The sequence below is a fragment of the Cololabis saira genome, chromosome 18 (genome assembly GCF_033807715.1).
Source record: "Cololabis saira isolate AMF1-May2022 chromosome 18, fColSai1.1, whole genome shotgun sequence".
NCBI lineage: Eukaryota > Metazoa > Chordata > Actinopteri > Beloniformes > Belonidae > Cololabis > Cololabis saira.
The window spans coordinates 21,553,342-21,575,778 of NC_084604.1; the positions used below are offsets into that span (position 1 = coordinate 21,553,342).

A 22,437-nucleotide genomic window follows, 5' to 3' on the forward strand; every position below is an offset into this window, starting at 1 on the left:
AGAGGCTAAATAAAACATTGAAACACCTCCGCTGGACATTCCTACATAGACACCACAAATAAACCAAAAAATGAGCATGTTTTTTTTTCACACATAAATGGAGCAATCACTTACACAAAAATGTTAATTCATTTGAAATACTGACAAACTGGAATTTTTCTCAGTTTAAGTTATTTGAAAAAAATAAATAAAAAACAACAAAAACAAAAACGACAACAAAAACAAGAAAAAAAAACGTTTTGGTTATCTTTAAAGGATAAGGCCTATTCCAGGGACTGGAGATCCGGACAAAAGGTATTTGTTTTAATTGTACAAATAAGCCTCAGCTTCAGGGGACTACAGAGCCCGAGGAAAATGTTATAGCAGATTAAAAGGAAAACACAACAAAGATGGAAAAAAAATATCTTTGTTTTGGAACATCAGCTGATTTTGTTGCTCCTGCGATTGTCATCTAACAGTCTTTTAATCTTTCGCTCTTGGCCTTTCCATGTCATTTAAATCATAGTTACATCGCTACTTAAGGGTTTACTTAATTATCTTGAGATGTTCACGTTGGAGTGAAACATGGATTCCCTGCATTAATTATTCCAAAATGATTTAACGACTGTGGTGGATTTATCATGTCTAAAAAAAATAAAATTTAAAATAAAAAAAAAACCTGCAGGTTCACATCTCCTTCAAGCTATAGTGTAGTAGGTTTTGTCCTTGTGCTTTATTTAAATTTGAATTGAAAATCAAGAGGCGGAATTATTTTCCACCTGAACACAAATGGACCACGAGAATTTTGATTCACCCTTTCATCAAATTCACAACTTTGTCAAGTTAACCCGTTTTGTCTCAAGTTATTTTAGAGTTATTTTTTTTTTCCTTCTTCTTTCTTTTCAGACAAGTGCCTCAGTTTGCCCTTGGCCCGGGGAGCAACGCCACGCTTCCAGAGCTGGAGCAGTGGTCTTCCGTCTGTCAGGACGCGTTTACACGAGGCTTCATTTCCATGGCGAGAATCAGATGAAACCGCCGTGGCGCATGTAGTTTTTTAATTAGCTGCCGGCGCTCAGATGGACGAAAGGGGTGAAGGGGGAGATGGGGGAGCTGGAGGAGAGAGGCGTGTGGAGGTGGAGGTAGGAGGTGGTTAGAGTAGCGGGCTCCATGTCGGGGGCGCGGACGCATGACGGTGAGCTCATTACGCAAATAATTAGCGCTTAAATTGATGCTGCATCCTGCCTTAATTGGAAACTCTTCAGCTGCCTGGGAATAAATATATCTATCTTCTTCCTTTTGTCCGTGGGCATGGGTGGGGCTTCACCACAGAGGGACTTGTGTCTACCTAGGCTTTTGTCAGAGTCAAAATCAGCCCTTAAAGGCTACACTTTTCTATCATTTCCTAATTTATGGCAGATAAAAAAACATTGAATTAGCCATCAGACACAGGCGGGAATGGTGCTGCTCTCAGGTTTTCCCTTCAAACTAAGCAACGTGTTTCTGTATTCCTCAGTTTTGACCCAAAATGCATCAAATCCTTACATTGGAACCATATACCTGCTCTATTTTTTTCACTTCCTCTTTTGCAGGGAAAAAAAATGAATTTAATTTTTTTTTTAATACTCTTGTCACATTTTGAGATCAAAATCTGCAAAACATTCTTGCAGACAATGTTTGAAAAGGATGCAGTCCCTTTAGATCAAGCTTGAAGCAGCATCCTTTCATTAATGGCCTCTGCAGTGACTAACAGCCTGTCCAGGATTCGGAAGTTCTCTCAGAGCATGAGATCTGAGCGGCTGGTGGAAGATTTACTCTGCCTGGACATCCTGCTAATGCGCCACCACAGGCCATCACGACGGGGGAGCTCGCTTTGCTGTCCCTTCAACCCCTGCTACACCACCACCCTCTCCCTCATTTTTCCATTTTTATTGTGTTTTTACAAATCATGCTTCTCCCTGGGAGGCCAGGTCTGAAAATGTCCCCCAGCATGAAAAAGAAAAAAAAAATCAAAAGAAGGTTCGGTGAAGGTTATTTAGATAAAAGTTTCAAGTAAAAGGCATCAATGAGAAGAAAGGAAGGAGTCAGAGTGTCAGTTGTGCTGATTGAAGAAGATGGTGCTTCAGCTCTTTTAATCAGCTGTTATAAGGACGTTGGTGATGTACAGTAGTAAGCCATGGAAATCTATCCTTTGGTGCTTCTGTTAACCTGAAACGGTTCCAGGGCCGGTCAATAGTCCAAGAAAATGCGCTCATGTGAAGCAACGACTCGTAGCTGAGACACAACTAGATTGGCCTCAGTTTTTATTCACTAAGATAGAATATCATTCAATAACCGTTGAATGTTCAGATCACCCAGAATGTATTTTTCTTTCCCTGATGGAAAAAGAATTTGCATAAACATAAAAGTTAAAGGGAAATACAAGTACGCCCAAATTAAGTCAGTGGTTGTAAGCTGAACACTCTTCTAAATATGGTCAGTTCTGGCTCAGAAAAAAATGAATCCAAACTCAAATACATAGCCTTTTAAAGTTCTCTTCAACTGTTATGAGGAGAGCTCGGGACTGCTTTCAGATCAGTTCTCGATGCACTTTGTGATAGGACAGCTCTGACTGAGGAGGTAAAGCAGTCATCTGCCCACCAGAACGTTGGTGGTTTGATTTCTGGTCCTGCAGTCCACATTTCAAAATGTCCTTGAAAAAGACTGGATTGCTTCTGATAGATTCATCTGTCTGTGATTGTGTGTCGGACAGAAAAAACGCACTCCAAAGCGTTTATGCAGTGCATTTGTGGCGTGCAGATTTCTTCAGAGCCAGAGAGTGCTGTGCGGATGGTTAAATGTGACCTGTAGTGTCAAAGTGATACTATAGTTGTCACAGGGTTAGAAATGCAGTCCCATTTCTTTTCTGCATGAATGTTGCCACGACGCAAGAGTAAACCTTTTTAACAATGAGACTCTTACAACCCCACAGACCCTGAATTTAGACGTGTTGATAGCAATATGGATATTTTTTTTGTTTTTGATCTTCAGCACATGATGTCTATTTCTTCCAAGTTAGATTTGGTACATTACTTGTTTTGACCATACAACACCTGTGCGACGGTCCATCCCAGATGCTTCGGAGGCCAGAGACGTCAACAACTCCACCTTTGGATAAGGTTAACGTCAGGCCTCCATTTTTGCACAGGTTGAAGTGGCATTTATGAAGGAAACGCCAAATTTTAGAGCTTGACAAAGAGGTTTCAGTAATCTGTTGTGCATGTGGTTATGTCAGCTATTGATGAAAGAGGGTTTCTGATGCAGCACCATATGAGAGATCAAAGATCACAGGTGTCCAGCTCTGGGATCGCACACTTCACTGTTTTACACACTAAATTCCTCCAGATTCTTTGAATTGTGTGATGATGTTAGGCACTGTAAAAGAGGAAATATGCAAATCCTTTTTTAGTTTTTCTTTGCGGAAACACTGATTATTACATTTCAAATATTATTCTATCATATTTGTTCATAAATGGGAGATATTTCCTCATCATATATGTATTCCACTTTTCATGGATACTGCTTTCATGATAAATCATTACAGATCAGCTTAAAATACATTTAATTAATTAAATTTAATTACCGTACATAAATTGCCCTTGTCCCAACTCGTTTTCATCATGTGCTTCAGGCCTAAAACGTACAAATGGATGCATAGGGACAATAACACTAAGTTCACGAGACAAAACATGAAATATCTTTATTTACGGAGTCTGCGATGGATTTTGTAAGACCTTGAGAAGAACATGGAGAGGAACAATGCTTGTGTTTCAACCTTATCCACAGTCTTTCTCCATCCCTGTCAATATAGTTATCACACCTAACAAAGCAGTCAGTTAGCAAAGTAAACACAACATGAATGAATATGAAGTCAAAAACTGAAAGTTTCCAAGAAAACATTAGTTTTGCACAGTCTAGTCTTGGTTCTCCTGACACAGGTTCACTGATATGTGTCTGAACCGCTCCATCTACCACCAAATGTGGATGTTTGCTGGTTCATACGATGGTCGAGGCCTTTACTTCAACCAACGTTACAAAAAAGAAACAAAAAAGACGATGAAATCACCAAAGTTGGAAAGTTGGTTCACAAATGAACCAATGTTGAAATGTTCAACCATCTTTAAATAAGTCTGAATTTAACTCATCTAAGTAATTGTTTTGTTGCCTAGGCATTGATAAGTGTGTTGGTCTCTCTGGTTGTGTATGTATATTAGTTCCACACAATTTAATATAAAACATGTTATGTCAATTTTGATTAAACACATTTCTAACGCTTCATCCACTGAATAAAATCAATTATTTGTTTTAATCAGAAACCAGAATTGGAATTGGAAGTCATATATTAACTCTGTACTGAAATACTGAAAAAGCAGGGGCTCTTAAGAGGAATTATGTTCTGTGGTCAGACGAGTCCATGTTTTTGGGCAAAAATGAAAGAATCAAAGTTTTAATCAGTGACCGGTGCAAAAGTTGGCATCCGTGGTGGTTCATGACATATATTTGAAGGTATGCAAGAGGACATATGTTGGAATTTTGAATGCATTTGCCGTCAGAAGGAAGGCAACAATTTTAATGAAGGTTAGTGGTTATTTCAGAAAGACAATCCCAGATATCATGCAACATGTTTTGGATCAGCAAAGCTTCACAGACCCAGTACGTGCTTGACGGGTCTGCCTGCAGTCCAGGTTTGTCTCCTGCAGCTGAAATCCTATATTCAACAGCTGCAATAAAATGTTGCTCTTGCAGATGTCATTTCACAAATAATTAAAGAGGAGAAACTTAATTATTTTCCAACTCATGCAAGTATATTTACATACCTAGTTTATTTTCCTATTATTACAAAAATTATTTTTTTTCTTATGTCTATGCTCCCTTTGCTCATGCTTCCCTCTTATAGCCATTAAGACATCATGGTGATCTTATATTTCCCATTACAGATACAGACAACTTGATTAATGTTATCAAATGAGACAACTGGATGAGACATAAAAGAGTAAACAATGCAATAATAAGATGTTTGAATGAAAAGAAAGAAAGGAAAAAAAAACATTTGTAATTTTGTTAGTAAAAGATTTCCCAGAGTAAGTGAAAGGCAATGAGACTCGGGCACCATGTTGAGTTACACTCTGTGCTCAGAGATTGAAACGGTTGGGCATATGTAAACAGGCTTCATGTTTGACCAAGGTGTGCCAGTTGTGTCGTTTGTAAGCTATTACTGACTCTTTGTGCTCTTTCCTACAAACACCGAAATGCTGTATAGTGCTCCTTGTTTCTGAATTTAAAGACAGTTGGTTGCAAATTTTATTCTTTTTTCCTTTTTCCCATCAACAGTGGCTTTTTTTGTTGTTGTTGAACAGAAACTCTTTCTCTCTGTGTTTCTTCTGCCAGGCCCTTCACTGAGCCCATCTGCTGTGTGTGAGTGTTAATTAACCACACTGCCATTTCCTCTGTACGAGCTGCGTTTTGAAGGTGCTTAGAGTACAAGAGTCAACCCTGCAAGTTCATCAAAATGCTAATTCAGCCCAAATTAAAGTTGTGATTAACATTGCACAGTTTCCTGTGCAGACACATTGATCTTTGCGTGAACTCTTGGTCTTCTCTGGGTGATGAGTGTCTGGGGAAAGTGGGAAGAAAAGTGGGAGGAAAACAGAAACAGCCCACTGATGTGCGTCTAAAGGTTGACAGCTTTCTTTGTGACATAAATTAGGAAAACAGCCCAATTTGTCCAAGAAGAGAAATGGTTTCCCACTATATTTCTCTCGACTGTTTGCATCCATCCTTATCTGCTTCAACGTCTGACAATATTAGAGTGACGCTGCTACAGAATTCTGTTTGGATTTATCCTGAACTTTTGTACTTCCCCAACACCGATGTCACCGGGGAACGAGGCTGTGCTAAGTTGTTTTTTTAAAGCATCTTCTTAAATAGTGGTATTTCTTTTTTTCTGTCTTTTTAAATCAGTGACTTTTTTATCTTTCCAAATGGACCCCAGAATCCAGGCTAGAACAAGTTCCGATGGAGTAATAAAATTATGACAGAAATAGAAAAAAAAAAATGATGAAAAGAAGCTTTAACATGAATTAGGCTTATTTGATAATTCTCTGTTGTTAAGGATTACTTCATTTGAATTTGATTATATTTGTCATTAAACAGAGCTGTCATCTCAACAAAAAGAGGCAAAAGTTGCATCTGTAAATAATGGTGCCAGCATATCATTTTATAATTTAATTTAGCCCATTTTACAATTAAACAATAATAGAAAATATCCTTGATGTTATGAAATACGTTACACAAACATGTATTTTGTGCTAGAGCTGTGCTTTTGTAAGGTTAATTAAATTTCATTTGCACAAAAATTCATATTTTATGTGTTTAAAGAGAAAGAAAAATAACATCTGTGCTGCTGAAGATGTTGTGCCTTTGTTACCTTTTAATCAGTAATAATATTTTAAATGTTTTTGTTTTTTAATTTGTCCAAAACTATTTAGATCCAACTGCTTCTGTTGTTATCCAGGTGATTGCAGTAATAATTCCAAAAATGTCTTTTGAAATGGTTAATTACAGTTTAATGTGATCCTGAACATGTTTCTGTCATTCAGTGTGCAAGCTGTAAAATGCTAAGCATAAAATAAATTTGCAGTGCTGAAAGACTGATTATAAGTGGGCTGGTTGTGTTAAATCAGTAAGCCACATGCTTGAAGAGGAAGTGCTATTTACATAAAATAAAATAATTTAAAAAAATACAGACAGAATGAAAGAAAGGCAGGTGGGAAAAAAGGCTTATGTTCCTCAGTTATTTAGTTACATCTTTTTTTAGGTACATATTTAGGATTCTCGGTCTCTGTGACACACAGACACACACACAGAGATGCAGAGAAAAAACTTCCCATGGTAATGAAAGCCCCTGGCGTTCATCACTCTGTCTTGAGCAGTGGTTATTGAGGCATTAAATATGTCTACACAGGACTCAGTGAAAGGCTGCCAGATCAGTGTTCTCCTCCGAGGGGGCTCTGTTTGCATACAGACAGGTTGGGGGATTGAGGAACGTGCATCGAATAGATCCTGGGAGTCGTAACTGGGTGCCCACCACTTTGCCGTTAGTGCCATTATGGGATGTCACTGTGGGAGAACTGCAGCTCTTCAGTGGGATTACTGAGATTCTTGCTGAAATTGAGCGGAATAGGAAATAGGGCCAACGGATTCTCTCCTGAGTGATGCGTGCACAGCGCTGCTGCACATGCAGACACACATTCTAACATTTGTGTTCAAACAAATGCAAATGTGCATTTACGCAAACATTTAACCACAAGTGGAAATCTAATGTTAATCCTTGCATAAAAGAAAAGAATGCAGTCAACTTATATCAACCTTGAAATTTCTCATGTTTCTTTTTTTTTGCTCTTAGTTTTCTATCCCAGCATGACAGAAAATGCAAAATAGCACTCTTGCATACCTCAGCATTCCCCACTGTTTATGTTGCATGTTTGCATATTATAAAATGCAGCGGCTTGTTGTTGTTTTTAAGCCTTGCTTGCTAACCAAATTTCCCATCTGACAAAAAAATAGGGATTTAAATTGTATTGAAATCAACTAAGCCACATTTACAAGCTAAAAGTACATGCTGGTTTTAATTCTGCACTATTGTTATGCTGAAATCTAGAGAGGAAATGAGAAAATCAGTTTTAAGAAAAGTTTTTAAGCAATCTTAAAAGTACTATAAATTCTGGTAAGAATATTTTTTTTAAAACTTTAAAGCCTCATTGGTGCATTCATAATGGTGTTCAATTTCGGTGTTGTTAAACTACACGCCTAAAGATGAGACAAGAAAAAGGCATTTACAGTTCAGTAGCCTCGTTTCTTATGTGTTTGGGGGCTAATGAGTTGAGGCCGCCCTCTCTTCTGAGATCCCTTCAACTGTGTCATAAAATAAAGATGCTGTTGGACCCTGGCGAGAGCGAACATTAACACCCATGGAGCTGGCCCACAGGTCAGCTAGGGGTCAGGAGCCTGTGCGGGAGGGAAGGGTGGAAAATGATTCTTCCACGCTGGCAAAGATCCACCATGGCATGGTACAGTGTAAAGCACTCGCACCTCTGGTTTGGTGTAGACTATCACTAAAGACGGATGGCCAAAATGTTGTTCTGATCTGCAAGAATGAATTCAGGGAAGAACAATCGCTTTGTGAATGACTGGAAATAGAACTTCATTTCAATAGATGTACATCCTTAAAAGTGTAATATATTTTTGTCCACTCATAATTCAAGTTAATCTATACAAATGTATTATTATTCAAATTCTGCTTATTCTAATACTCTCTTCTGGCTGAACATAAGACATGGATTGAGCTTTGATAAACGGCCAATGGCTGATTCTCAAAGGCTTCACTCCTCTTAATTCCAGTCAACAGGGGAAAGAAACCAAAAGCCTGCACCTACTGATTATTCAAAAATCAAAGATATGGTGAAATATTATTATATTCATTTGAGGTCCTTTATTTGACCAGCTGTTAAAAGTGAGTGATTCTGTTTCTTCTCCAGCTCCTTAAAAACATTTGGCTTCACGTTCAATCACAGGATTAGCTTTGGGTAAGATTGAAGCTAAAAAGCGAATCTGCAGCTGTGCTGCAAATATAATTAAGCATTGCTCGTACAACCGAGAAGAGTTCAACCCACTGACCACAGCTTAAGTTTCCTGTAACGCTTCTAGAAACCATTTGTTGACCTCAACGTCACTTGTCTCGCTCACACAGCCAGCTTGTTCTGCCTCTGTAGTGCTCTTATTCGGCCTTTTTGAGCTGTGTGGGGTGGGTAAAGGATGAGCAGCATAACATTTGATTCGGTCTCTGAGAGATAGTAACAGATAGAAAGGTGAAATGAGTGATGTGTGAATGGGAACAGAGTTTGTCAACCAGGAGCACGTCTCGCGATGAACCGTGTTGCTTTGTTTTCTATAGTTGAGAAGCACCATCTGCTTAAACTTGTCTCTCGTCTGCAGCAGCAGAAATGCTGCCAATGCCAGCAGAGACAGCCAGCAAATGTTGTGTGTGCTCCTGAAGAATCAAAAATGTAATTTATCCCAGCATTTATTTTCTGCTTTATGCAACACAGGTAGTGCCTGTCAGCATGCTTCATGTAGAGGCTGTGAATCAGAGACGAGAAAGATTTGGGACTTGCTGCTAGCCGTGGGCTTGAAGATGGTTAAGAGACCATTTTTGTGAAAGAAATGGGAGGCAATATTCTGCCTGTATGTGACCAGTGTGGAAAAGCAGCTGGAGAATGCAGGTGGAAAAAAGGATAGATCTCCTGCCCGTCTTTTTAATGCAAACTCTATGTTGAAGTGACTACTGATACACGTCATGTCAACGTTTCTCAGCAAAAAGAGAATGATAATTTCAAGAGCTAGTTTTGATTCTTGAATCAAACTAGACTTTTTCCTTGGGCCTACTGTGATTTCAAGTAAAAACAAAGTTGATGATCTCATAGACGGCTCGCCAGGGATGGGAACTTTGATCTCCAGAGTAAAATGTAATAGACAATACCAAAATAATACTACTACTACTACTACTACTACTACTACTACTACTAATAATAATAATAATAATAATAATAATAATAATAATAATAATAATAATAATAATAATAATAATACTACAATGGATTTAAACTTATGCAATCCTGAAGAATGTCTGTTCACCTAATTCTGCAGCTTCCCCAAGTGTGAACCTGCATCCTTCTTGAGACGGAGATTTGAATTGTTTTATTCTGGCTTCAAAGATAAAACAATCACAAGTCTGGGTGATAATGCAAAGCTTTTCTTTAATATTGCAAAGCATTTATTGTTCCTTTAAGTGACAACAGTCAGCGTTATTAAAATTTCGCTTCAGAGCAGCGTTTTCAAGTGTATTCAGGAAATGTTTGCAACACAATAGAGGCCCAGAAATGAGAAGAGGCAGAGCAGAGCAGCATATATCTTTGGTAACAGAGTCACCCTGGTATATTATTCAGCCTGGCATGCACTCTGACAGCAGGGAGCCACAGATGTCAGACATGGCTAACCAGCTACTGTGGAGACAAGACACGGACACCAGACCTGCCAAGACTGGCCAAACTTGATCTTGAGTTATATTCTATACCCACATGGCAGCATAAAGAAGGAGAGTAAATGACAACCATTCAGACTGAGGTCAGATCACACTTGGAAGTTTGTAAGGGAATAATTTTCGATGCATCCCATTTGATGATCGCTGTGCATCCTTTTAATACAAAATAAATCTAGGTTATGTTGACTTGTAATGAGGCTTATTTTCAAAGGGTAGTTATCCAGATCCTGCATCCAGAAGACGCCACAGTTGCAATCAAAGAAATAAGACAAAATGTGAGGATTTATTGTGGGATTTATTTGTTCTTTTAATGTTTGCACAATGTGCTTATAAAACCTCCCACTACAACAATTAGGGATCATAGATCACATTCTTGCCTTTGAGGGGGCCAGATAACAGCACAAGGCTTTGGGACATCTCATTCACATTGGGAACAGTCTGGAAGATGCTTTACAAGATGGATTTATATGTGTCCTGCGCCGTTTTCCAGTGATTGAATGTCTGTGTGCATGTGCTGAGCTGACTTTGTGTGGATCTGTCAGGGGACTCATAAGGCAGGTTTGAATTAGGCATGAGATAGAAGGAGGATGTGTGTGTGTTTGTCTTGGGGTACATGTGTGACTCGGAGTACTTTATGGTGAAAGAGCGTGTAAATAGTGACCAGAGACAGATGTGGTCTCATCCCTGAAAGGCCGAAGAAAAAAAATGATCGGGGCAGGACCCCTGGATCGGGGCAGAGTCAGACATTTCTCAAGGAAACACAAGAGAAAAAAGGGGGATAGAGCATGCAAATGGAAAAGATATCAAAACACAAACATCGAGACTCTTCTTCCTCTGTGATGTCTCTGCTGGTCGATCGTATCCAGGTGCACAAAGTGAAATAAAATCTGTGAAAAGTTCCAGCAATCTTTTTCATCTGTGCAGCTTACAGCTTTAGAAAAGAGGTTAGCTAGAGCTTCTAAACACCACTGAGACCGTAAAACCTGAGCTGGAGAGTTTTGAGAGACATAAAAGCAGTCCCTTTTAATGTAGTATTGATTTACAAACCACAATAGAAAACACCTTGTGGTCATGGCTCATTACTTCCTACCCCTAACGAATTGAGCTGGGTGCAGAACAGGAGGTGGAGCACATGAGACACTGGAAAGTTTTGGAGCCACATCCACAGGTTTTAGATGTCTTTGTGTCTAGACAGTTACATCACAAGGACTACAGAAAGAGATTGTGAAAATATTTAAATCCCACTTACGTGATTTTTAATTTTTGCTTAAATCACAGGTTGTATGATGTGATTAGCTGCCAATTTAAATATCTTTTAGCTCCTGATGAGTGTATTCACCAATGCCATCCAAGCATTTTACAAGTTCATATTGATTAACATAATTAGACAACAATTAGTCAGAATTATTCCCTCTGTTTTGACCTCACAACACAGTGTTGTGACAACTGGGACTGCAGCATTGAGGAATTATAATAATTAGCTTATTACAGACAGATAATGTTTTGGTGAATTTGCAGCAGCATTTTGGAGAGGCAGCACTGCTGGGATTTCTTTCCTTTATGGCTTGATTATGTGTGCAGACAACACTGCATTCGTAAAAACAGAAAACATCAGATTTTGTGAGGTATAGATCATGGTTGGGGTCAGCATTCAGACAATTACAAAGAAAGAACCAGAAAACTGATTTACAAAAACAAAAAATTACAGCCCTATTAAAGAGATCCAAAAGAGATTTGTGAATTATGCTAAAGGAAAAGCGTATTAGTTAAACAAAACAAGTGTTTTTGTCTCTCTGTACAAGTGAACACTTTTATTTCTTTTAAGTGACAACACTATAATTGAGCTGCAAAGCTATGAGTATAATTTAAATTGCCATCTGTGTAAGCAGTTAAAAAGCAGTGTAAGCAGTTAAAACATTATTTTTATATGATAACATCTGGGTATTGCCTTTTAATACTCCTAGTCATGCTCGCCCACACGATAGTTATGGTTCTTTAAGAGCTTGCCAATAAACACTTGTCTAGTTAATAGTGTGTAATAGAAAGTATTTACATATGAGGGCATAAAGTAACACATCACTGTACCGTATTTTTTGCATACAAGGCACCCTTAAAATTCTTAAATTTCCCCCCAAACTGGCAGTGCGCCCTATAATCACTTATGTATGAATTCTTGTTCTGCTTACTGACCTCGAACCAATTTTATGTGGTTCACTGCGCTCAAAAATCTGTCAAAATGTTTTAGTGCGACTTTGGTAGCGACGAAGCCGGTCTGCTTGATTGATTGTCGGACCATTTTCCAGCTGACACATTAAAGTCGGTCCTTGGTTGGATAGGGTTGCAACGTCAGACAACGTTAGATAACTAAATATGTAGTGCTAGGAAGCATCCATCATCCAACATATAGTCAGTGTTACCTTACTATAATTAGATGTCAAGCCAACTTTAGGTTTTTAGAATAAACCTAATTTTAAAATCTATAACTTTAGGTGTCCACTATCACTGGCAATGATGAACCAATCAGTGAACAGTACTACGCTTACCTCCTCCACTCTTTATTGGGAGATTTGTGGAAGATGAATTATTTAAAATGTAATGATGTGTATTTGAGTGAGAAAAATTAGTCTTTTTCTGTATTAGTTACAACTGAACAATATTCTGTCTTATTTTGAACGAGTTGAATAAAGTTCAACTTACCAGACTGTTTTGTTTCGCTTTATATATGTTTTATCATAACATAATAATAAAACCCGGTGCTCCTTATGTGTGAAAATAGACCCGTTCATTGATATTGCGCATAATGGTCTGAAAAATACGGTAAATCCTGTATTAGCTGTTGTTTGTGTTAACATAAACATTTAACACAAAACAAGCACTTATGCAAGTCCACCCCCTGTTTTCTTTTTGTTTTTTTTTTCATCTTTTGGACTAAGCATCTGTTTCATTTTATGCAAGGGGAAGCCTCTTCTCCTCCTCTTTGAAGGTAGTTTAAAAGTACAACAATATGCAGTTCCTCAAACGACCACTATAGTGCCTGGTTCCAAAAGTGGGTCAATTTTCAGTGCCCTTCACGTTTCACCTGTAGATTGAAAAAAAAAACAATGGACGAAGCATTTAGTCACGTGACCCATTGTTTTTTGTTTTTTTTTAAAGAGCGGTTCTGAAGCCGAAGGGATTCTCCTTCCCTCCATATGTCAATCAAAGTTAGCTTTGGCCATCAGCTCCTGTTCAGCAGATCCCTGCCAAAATATCTCCAGAGCTGCCGGCAGATGTTTACTGTGGAATATATGGTTTGACACGCTGACTGCAAAATAAAAAGTTTAATCACGCGTGTAGTTGACACTGGGTTAATACGGCTGGTTGCTCTGCTAAGCGCGGTAGCATGACAGTTACGGATGAGGAAGTGATAACAGCTAGCCATTAGCTGAACTACATTAGAAATAAATGTAATGCTTTATATAAATTCCCTTTGCGTGGTACAAAAAGAAACACCCCCCACAAACAATTGAGACAAAAGTGATTTTTTTGGTTTGTGTTTTTTTCACTTCTAAAGTTGGACATTTTAACATGAGAGTCAATGGAGATTGACTTAGTTTTGCAGCCAGCGTATTGTCTAGTCGAGGACCTGCATGAGACTCGACCTGGAGGTTAGATGGTTGGCGCTTGGCTTAACCATCCAGAAGTAAGGATACTTTGGTTTTGACGCTTTGATTTTGTAAAACCAAAATAATTTCTTGATCCACGGCTGCTGTACCTATGGATCCAGGAACGCAATCAGTTTAAATGACATAAAACCACAAATTTATACAAATTATCTATGCATTTATTCGTTCATTTTCTAAAGCTGGAGTTCCAGTGGGTCTTGACCAGAGCTCTGGTTGGAACTGCAGCCAAAAGCGAATACTGGAGTTGACGATCATCTACTAAGCTTCAGCCGGTCGTCATTTCAGGTGCTGTTCTGGTAGTGAAATGTGAACGAGGATGGACCTATAGATTTAATTAGAATAATTATGGTACGATAAGATAATCCTTTAATTGTCTAGGGCAGCATAGCAAGAGTAATTATAGGTCATTTTAATATAAAGTACTAAAATAAGATAACATTAGTTAACATCATAGGTTAGCATGAGCTAAGATGAACCTAATTAGCTAGCTTGTGGTAACTGAGGTCGGTGAGCTCTTTCCTTCTGCCCACTGATTAACTGTGGGGAGATGGGGAAGACCAAAGTTCTCAAACCTGGGCTTCAAACGCACTCCTTAGACACCGTCAGTTTTCCGAGAACACACTGAATCAATCAATAGTGAAAAAACAAAACTATAAAATTTAAATTGTGTGTAATTTGTGTAGTTTTTTTATAACAGTAAAAAAAAAATAAAAATACTCACTTGTTGCACCTGATACTGGCAACTGTAAAGTTACTTGTTACTTTTGAAGCTGCTACAATGAATAAATACATGATAAGTTATATCTCCACCCAGATTTGAAAAAGCGCAGATGTCTTTGTGTTGGGAGTTTAAAAAGACATAAGAAAAAAAGTAAAACAAAACAAAAAACATTGAGTAAATACTGACAAATACTGGGGCCTAGAATTAGTAATTACATTACAGTTAATTGTACTTAATTTGTTTCTTACCTTTAAGAGAACACTTTCAGATCCAAATAGCAAACTTCTTAAAAACAAAAAAAAAAAATCCTTGTATTCTGCCCCTTTCACCAGGCAGACTGAACATATGGCGGCACTACAGCAAATATGGCTCCAATTTACATTTTAATTCACCTTTTTGGGTAAACGCTTCCACATGAGAATTTAATCTCAGTGGAAAGTAATGATCCTAATTATCAGCAATGACTTTTGTTTGAGCACATGTACAATGTGGGCACATGTAAATATGCTATTTTCCTTGTCTTTATATATAGGCAACTAACATAACAATAGACGCAACAACAACAGCAGTCATAGCTATTTCCATATCCAATGCAAATCTGTGGGGTAACACCCCTTTCGTGTCTTGTTTTTCTCTGGTAAGACAGCATTTACATTTCATAAGCTGACTAACCTTTTGTTGATGCCTTTGCACGGACTTGTCACCCGGTTGATTAACCGGACCAGCCACTTCCATGCAGGTCAGTGGCTGAAATGCTCCCCCCAACTGCAAATGAATATTTACATGGCGGTTAACAGGTGGTGAGTAGTTTAATGTCGACAATTTCCCCATGGCACGTGTAGAAAAAGATGAGGTGTAAGAATTGTGTTTTTTGGAGCTCTTTGATTAATTTAATGGGACTTCCCATGTGATTGGAGTTAAGAGGAACACATGCAGTGCGTATGAAGACATAATGGTGTATTCTATGTAAGAGATTTGTTAAGAGAACACATTTGTTCCACTCCAGACGAATCCCCCTCTGTTCACTGGTAGGGGAAAAGAAATGGGGTTTCGTTGTCTGTCTGACAGCCATGCAAATGTTAAAGCGGTGGAATGTTCCAGAGCAGATGGACATGGCAGGCCCCTCCCTCTCACCCCTCAAAGAAGATGACATCACCACATATGGTTGTGGTGATTGATCTGTCGTTGGAGAGTGATAGCTGGCTGAGTGGAGGGAGAAGGGAACAGGAAATACATAGAGCCGTAGCAAAGTGCCGGTGAAATGTTTTCCATGGCAACACTCATACGGTCAAAAAGATGAATGTATTGTGTGTGTTGTCTGGACAAAGAAAAAGAAATCAACACCGACAGCCTTTAAATCTTGTTTTTTTTTTTCATCCATCAGTATATCCTCTTTATATTCCCACATATGTATTTTTTTCCTCAAAAGATGAATGATAGTAACATCAAGACATAGAGCCCAAGTATTTATGGGTGAAAGTGTTCGATCAAACATTAGAAACAGATAAACATATGGTTTCTACTCTGTTACACATTGTTTAAGAAAAAAGCTGAAAAACAGCTGAGTTATCTCCAAATACGTCCTGAAAATACAAAATGTTAATCAAGTCATGCATCTTTGATTCATTATGTTTAATATTTATGAAAACTGCCATGTACTTTGTAGTTTTTGACTGGTTTCAACATTTAGAACTCCTACCCGACTATCTTGTTGCTAAAAATAGTGCGACACTGCAACTCTGCAATGTTCATTTAAAAAAGATGAAGGTTCTTCATCATTGGGAGAGACAGAGAAAGATGATAATGTTGGGGAGGAAAAATGTAATAGGCTGATGTGCAGGTCCAGAGACAGAACAGAAGCTGGGAGCTTGTCTTGTCCTGCTGTGTGTCTGGCAGATTGCTATGGAGCCTGTCATTGCAAGCAGCAGGGTGTTGAGCCACTACATGGCGTTCGGCAGGGGAGCTGAATAAATCACTGGAACACACACATACACACACACCGCCCAGCTTACAGCTGACAAAGCTGATGCTGGCCTCAATCACACCTATGCTTGTGGTGCAGTGGTGTCAGCATTATTCTGTTAGCTGAAGAAGCACTGTTTATTCAACTGAAAGTCAATCAAATATGGCAATAAGCCACCTTAGATTAGACAGAGCTTTCAGTGAAACCTTTTTTTTTTTTTAAATGAAAATGTGAAATCAGAATATTAGACGGTTTCATTTAATGTACACACACACACACACCGGATTTTCTTTTGGGTCTGCAACGTGTTGTCGAGGTAGATTAAATCAGCTATGAGGATTAAAATTCCCTTCATGGTCACAAGCGTTTGTAAACTTAAAAAGAAATCATCTCTTTGCATGATAGTAAAAGTGGTGGCAAACATAATTTTTATGTCTTTGACAAGAGGCATGAGGAGCATTTTACAAGTGCATTAAAATTACTAACCTGTGAAACAGCTTTTTTCCACCTCATAAAAATAAACTGTCCACCAGATCAGGTGTTGCATACAGTATGTCCTTCAGGGAGAATGCGTTGCTGACATCAACACTATGTGATTCTTTCTCTTTAGTCACCACTGCCAAACAGTATTGATGCTAAAAATGTATGACGAACCAATAAGCATGCACAATGACAGACGTGTTATGATGGATTGGGCCGATTGCAGTGGGAATAAAAAGACCTTTGGCTGCTTCTTACAGTGGCCAACGACTTGCCAAACAAGTGACCAGAATCTTCTAAATGAGGTATGTCTGTACCCAAATTAAAGACAAAGAACATATTTTTAAAAGGACGTTTGAACCCTTCAACGAGCTCCATAATTAGGTTACAGATCTTAAATCATGCCTTCCCTGTGTCAAAGTAGCTGTAAGTTGATTTTGCTTCAGCTCCCAGCAGAAATTAAATACACCATTTGAAAAAGTAGTAAACATATTTTTGAGAATGTATACACTGACATTTGCAAAGAGCTATAGAAGTCATGGGAAAAAAGAACCACATTTAGATGAGATGCTCATTTTTTTTCTTCTTCTCAGCTGTGTGGTCCTCGAGCTCATGTGCCTCAGACATACTCAGAAGCCATTGGGACGTCGATGTCACCTAATTTTACCCCAGAATGCAATACGAAAATGCATGGAAATACTGCTTTTGGGTCAGAAAATAATACCCTGCGATCCAAGAAAGAGTGGTTTATTGGTTTGGATACAGAAATGGCTATAATGAGGAAGAAGACGGGCATGTATTTACATGAGACACCCACACGAGCCTGCCTCTACAATCAATCTTGCAATCTCTCAGGGTGCAAACTCAGCCAAGAATCGGTGCGTGTGGGATGGAAGTCATGGTAAACAGCATGAATCCTTGCCAGCTGTCTATTTAAAATCTTTGTTTATCCACAGAACTGTGAATCTTTCCTGCAGCGTCATACTAAACACAAATGTAATTCACGTGCTGGCATCATGGGAAATATGTTTGCCATCTTACTTAAAGTCCATATGGCCAGATTTCCATTTCATTTCAGTATCCACAGAGGTAAAAATGGATTGGTTATGTACATGTTTAGCCCTAAGTGGAAGCAGGAGAATACAAATACCATTAAAAAAATAAATAAATAAATAAAAAAAAAGAAAATGAGCAACTTAGAATAGCTACTTGCAATGTAAAAACTTTCCTGGCTCGTATGCCTTAGTAAGTACAGAGATTGTATCTTCCATGCTACAAAATTGATACACTTCCCTCCTCTCTGCATGATGACAGTGAGGTTTAAACTCTTACTATCTCTCCATGATTTCTGTATGACTGTGTATGTTTGACACCGTCTATTTGAAAGTTAATGAGCAGTAGGGGTCCAGGATGTTCATCGTCCACTCGCTGACATACCAGAGAGTATGAGACCCAACAAACTTTCAACTTTCTACTTTGCTCCGATACTCGGATGCTACTGTATGTTTAAAAGACATGATTGGGGTTTGAATAAATACACTTGCTTAGACGTATTGCAACAATAAGCTCAGGGTTACAGAGCCATGTCGACAAGTTGTGATCGCTACCATAGATTGTTACACCGCTAGGTTTTTAGGCATATGAACAAAGATTACTCATAATCTTGAGGGATTAGGGTGTCTATAGTTACTGGTCTAGTGGCTGGGATCCATATCTCCTGGACATTTCTACACTTATCACCTTCATAATGAAGCTGATAAGGATCTCATCTCATTTCTGGCTTCAATTTATAATCTGTATGAGTCCATATAGCGCTTTGCAGACATACAGTATGTTTTCAGCCTGAGAGTTGCGGCTGTGCACACTGTTCATACTTCATCGACGCAACAGAAAAAATAATTACCATACACAATGGAGGAAAAGAGACCAAAGATTCACAGTTTCTTCCCTGTCATTCAATGTCTGCCCATTATGCTTAGGATGGGAATTTTACCAAGGGCTTATTCATAGCACTCGGGACAGTAGAGAAATTAAACTAGAGGTACAAACAAGTTCTAACCAGTGATGTAATTCTTTGCAAATATTCTCTTGCAAGAAAAGAGAAAAAAGAGTGAGAGCAAAAAAAAGAATTACACAACTCATATATATCCACGGGATTTATTTGTATCATTCTTTCTTCCTGGGTTTTGCGTATGTTTCAATGATAAACTGTCAATATATCCAACAGATCCTAAATGTACAGTAGAGATGGAATTGTGTCTGCTTCTGTTTTTCAGTCTTTTCATTGGTTCATGCAGGGCAAAGCCATAATTGGAGCTTTAGCCTACAAAACTCTGCCTCCCAAAAGGCAGCTGATGGGGTGCTTTAATGATTTTTGTAAGGATTTTTCATTTTTTTCTATGCTGTCAGGTTTATATTTAAAAAAAATAATACAAACTTTTTTTATTTTCCATGCAGTATTTGAGGAGTCCTGTTGTGGAATTCTAGTTTTTTTTTTAATTATTATTATTTATTTATGTATATCATTATTTATATTATTTATTATTATTGTTATTTATTTAGGCAAAATACCAGAGACATGTTACAGCATCTCCTTTTTCAACCACGTCTTTGCAGCTCTGTTCTTAGCAGTGAGTTTAAAAGGCTGGAGCCGTCCATTTGACTTAACTTCACACTATCGTTCAAATAAAGGCAGTGCACGTTTTGAGCTGGTGGGCACCACAGATAGTCTACTCAAATTAACACTTTAATGTAAAGGAATGTTTTTTTTTATACCAATATTCACCAGAAATTCCTCATTATTTAGATTTCAACTATGTTCAAAGAAGTTTTCAACATTTCTCACGAGAAAGCTTTAAATTCATCCAAATGATGCATATTTATTCACCAAGAAATAGCCAGGGAGAAAACAACGAAAGCGAAGAATTATAGTATTTTCTGGTCACTTCAAATGACCTGTCTCAAATGCTGGATCTTAAATTGATTTTTTCAGATCAATTCCTAAACATCTGTGACATCCTGGTGCATTCATGTGCAACAACATGAGTGTCAAAGTGTCAGTTTGGGTGAGTTGTTTGTTGCCGTACTGTAAAAGAAGAATGTAAAAGAGTGGACTACAGTGGAATAGCAAAGCTGCTTTGCTTTGCTTTCCTGGGGTTTGATCTGATACTCTTTAGCTCAGTTTTCTAAATCTGCATTGATGTAATTCCTTGCTTTTTCCTCTGTTTTTCCCCTTTCTCCCCATGCTTCCTTCCTTCTGACCCAAAAGTCGGATGGTGGCAGCTCAGCCCAACAGAGTGAATGCATGTTTTTACATAATCTCAAAGCCTAAGTAACAGATCTGCTAGTTGATACGGAAAGCTGCATGCCAAACAGTTCCACCCAGATATATGACTTGGCAGCATCCACAGAGCTGGCAATCTCTTGCCTGTTGCCCGATACATCCAAATGCTCCCTTTCCCTTTCAAGGTTGGCCAAATAGCGTTGGCAAACTCATCTCCAGTTTGTTTTGGCCTGTAGGTGGCAAATGGTTTTCAAATGAACTTCACTCAAACATCCATTTAAAGGTATGAGTAATACCAGGATCAATGATGAAACGAAAGCAAAAGCTGAAATATAATCTTGGTTAGACACTGAGAGACAGCATATGTTGAGTTGCGTCCACGTGACCTGACAGGAATCATAAACTTTCAGGCATTAATATGTCTAACAACAATGATGTATATTTTGATAATACTTAGACCGTAACTATGTTATTTAATTAACTTGTAACTCTAATCACACAAGAGAGAAAGAAAAGTAGAAAAGCCAGTAACTAATACCTCTCACCAATCTTTATGACCAAATCAACAATGTGTCCACATTATCATCTAGTCGAAGTAAACTTAGTGACAGATGCAGTGAGACATCTAACACATACATTACTGAGTCGGGAAACAATGTCAAGCTTTGACATCATTATGTAGTGAGCTGTAGCGAAATGTTAAACATCCATGTTATCAGATGGTGAGATGGAAGATGTGGTGCTTTAGGGAAATGCATGCAATTATACAATCTTAGAAGGTTTATTGTGTAGCTGTAACATTTTGTGCCGTGGATGAACATATCTTACACAGCAATTACGCAATCTGATTGGAGATCTTGCTTACATTTCTTTTACAGCCGAGCTTTTGCCAGACAGACTCGAACAATGTCAACCTGAAAAGATAGTTTTTTTTAACTTTAAGAGACACGAAAGAGCTTACAGCAGTTAAAAATGCAACATATCCTGTGGTGTAAAAACAGTAGGCATCCAGAAGAAGTTTCAGACTTTTGAAAAATAACATTCAGTGAAAGCGAAGAGCATTCAGATGAAGCATCTTTTGCCAAGACCAGTGCTCTATAACTTAAATTTTATATCCACAAAGGAAGTTATGAGGTTAATTTGGTTTGTTAGAAGCAATTTGCTTTAAGTAATGGATTTGTGGAACATTTTAAGCAGGCATTGCTCAGTTTAGGCTGATTAACATTTAAATACCAATCAAGGATTTTTTTATTTTTTTATTTATATTTTTTAATTTGTTAAAAGAATGCAGTTTCAGAGTGGGGAAAGAGATCTGCATTCACAACAAAATTTTACTAGATCTTCCCCTTTGCATGCATGCCCTCTCCATGAAGTTTAACAAAATTCCACCAAATAGTTTTGTGTAGTCTTTGACAAGGAAACATAAAACATTGATACCAATGCTACAGGGTGGTTTTAATGAGTGAGTAAACTTAAAAACCAACCAACCAAGTGTTGATGAACTTGATATTCATCAGATTTAGCTTTGTGAAATTTAACATCCTTGCTAAATTTTTCCAACAACCAGAAACATGAAAAATATTTATATCTTTGGAAGACTTTAGTTTTTTATCGGGTGGGGGTTTTACCATTTATTTTCTCTCTAAGGCCTTTATGATCCATTTTTTGGAATTGTTAACCCCGCCCGTTTTCGTAATGAGCATAAGGTGTCATGTTAACATGATTGTTTTACTGTAAATTACTGCAAAACAGAAAACGTAGTTACTAAATTTTGTCATTCAATGACATTCATTAAAATTTTGTAAAAAGAAAAATTGAAATACGCAATTTAGAGCATGACTCATCTGTTCATGTGTGCTTCATTTTTTTTTTTATTTGAATTTTTTTTAACCTCAACAAATGTTAACCTTCGTGTCCTTATTCCAGATGGCACAATGCCAGACAAGAAAGGTGTTCGCTACAAACGCAGCTGTGTAAATTGTTAATTTTCAATCAGTAAACAAAAACCTGAGTTGTCGGCTGAAGCAAATATGATAATTGTTTGTGGATTATAGAGATCTGGCAGGCAACTCGACAGAGGCTGTGAGTAAACGCGAAGAAAGCTCAATTCAAACAAATGCAGTTACTCAGCCAGTCAAGCAGGATCCTCAGGAGAATATTCAGTCTGTAGGCACACCAGGGTCTCTGCTGGGAAGGTTGCTTCAATCATTA

General features: G+C 38.0%; 1 protein-coding gene across 1 annotated transcript in view; it reads left to right on the forward strand.

The window, feature by feature from the left end:
- Positions 1-22,437, forward strand: part of LOC133418510 (cartilage intermediate layer protein 1-like) — a 104,660-nt gene that overhangs the window by 20,459 nt on the left and 61,764 nt on the right. The gene's annotated exons all lie outside the window — the stretch shown is intronic.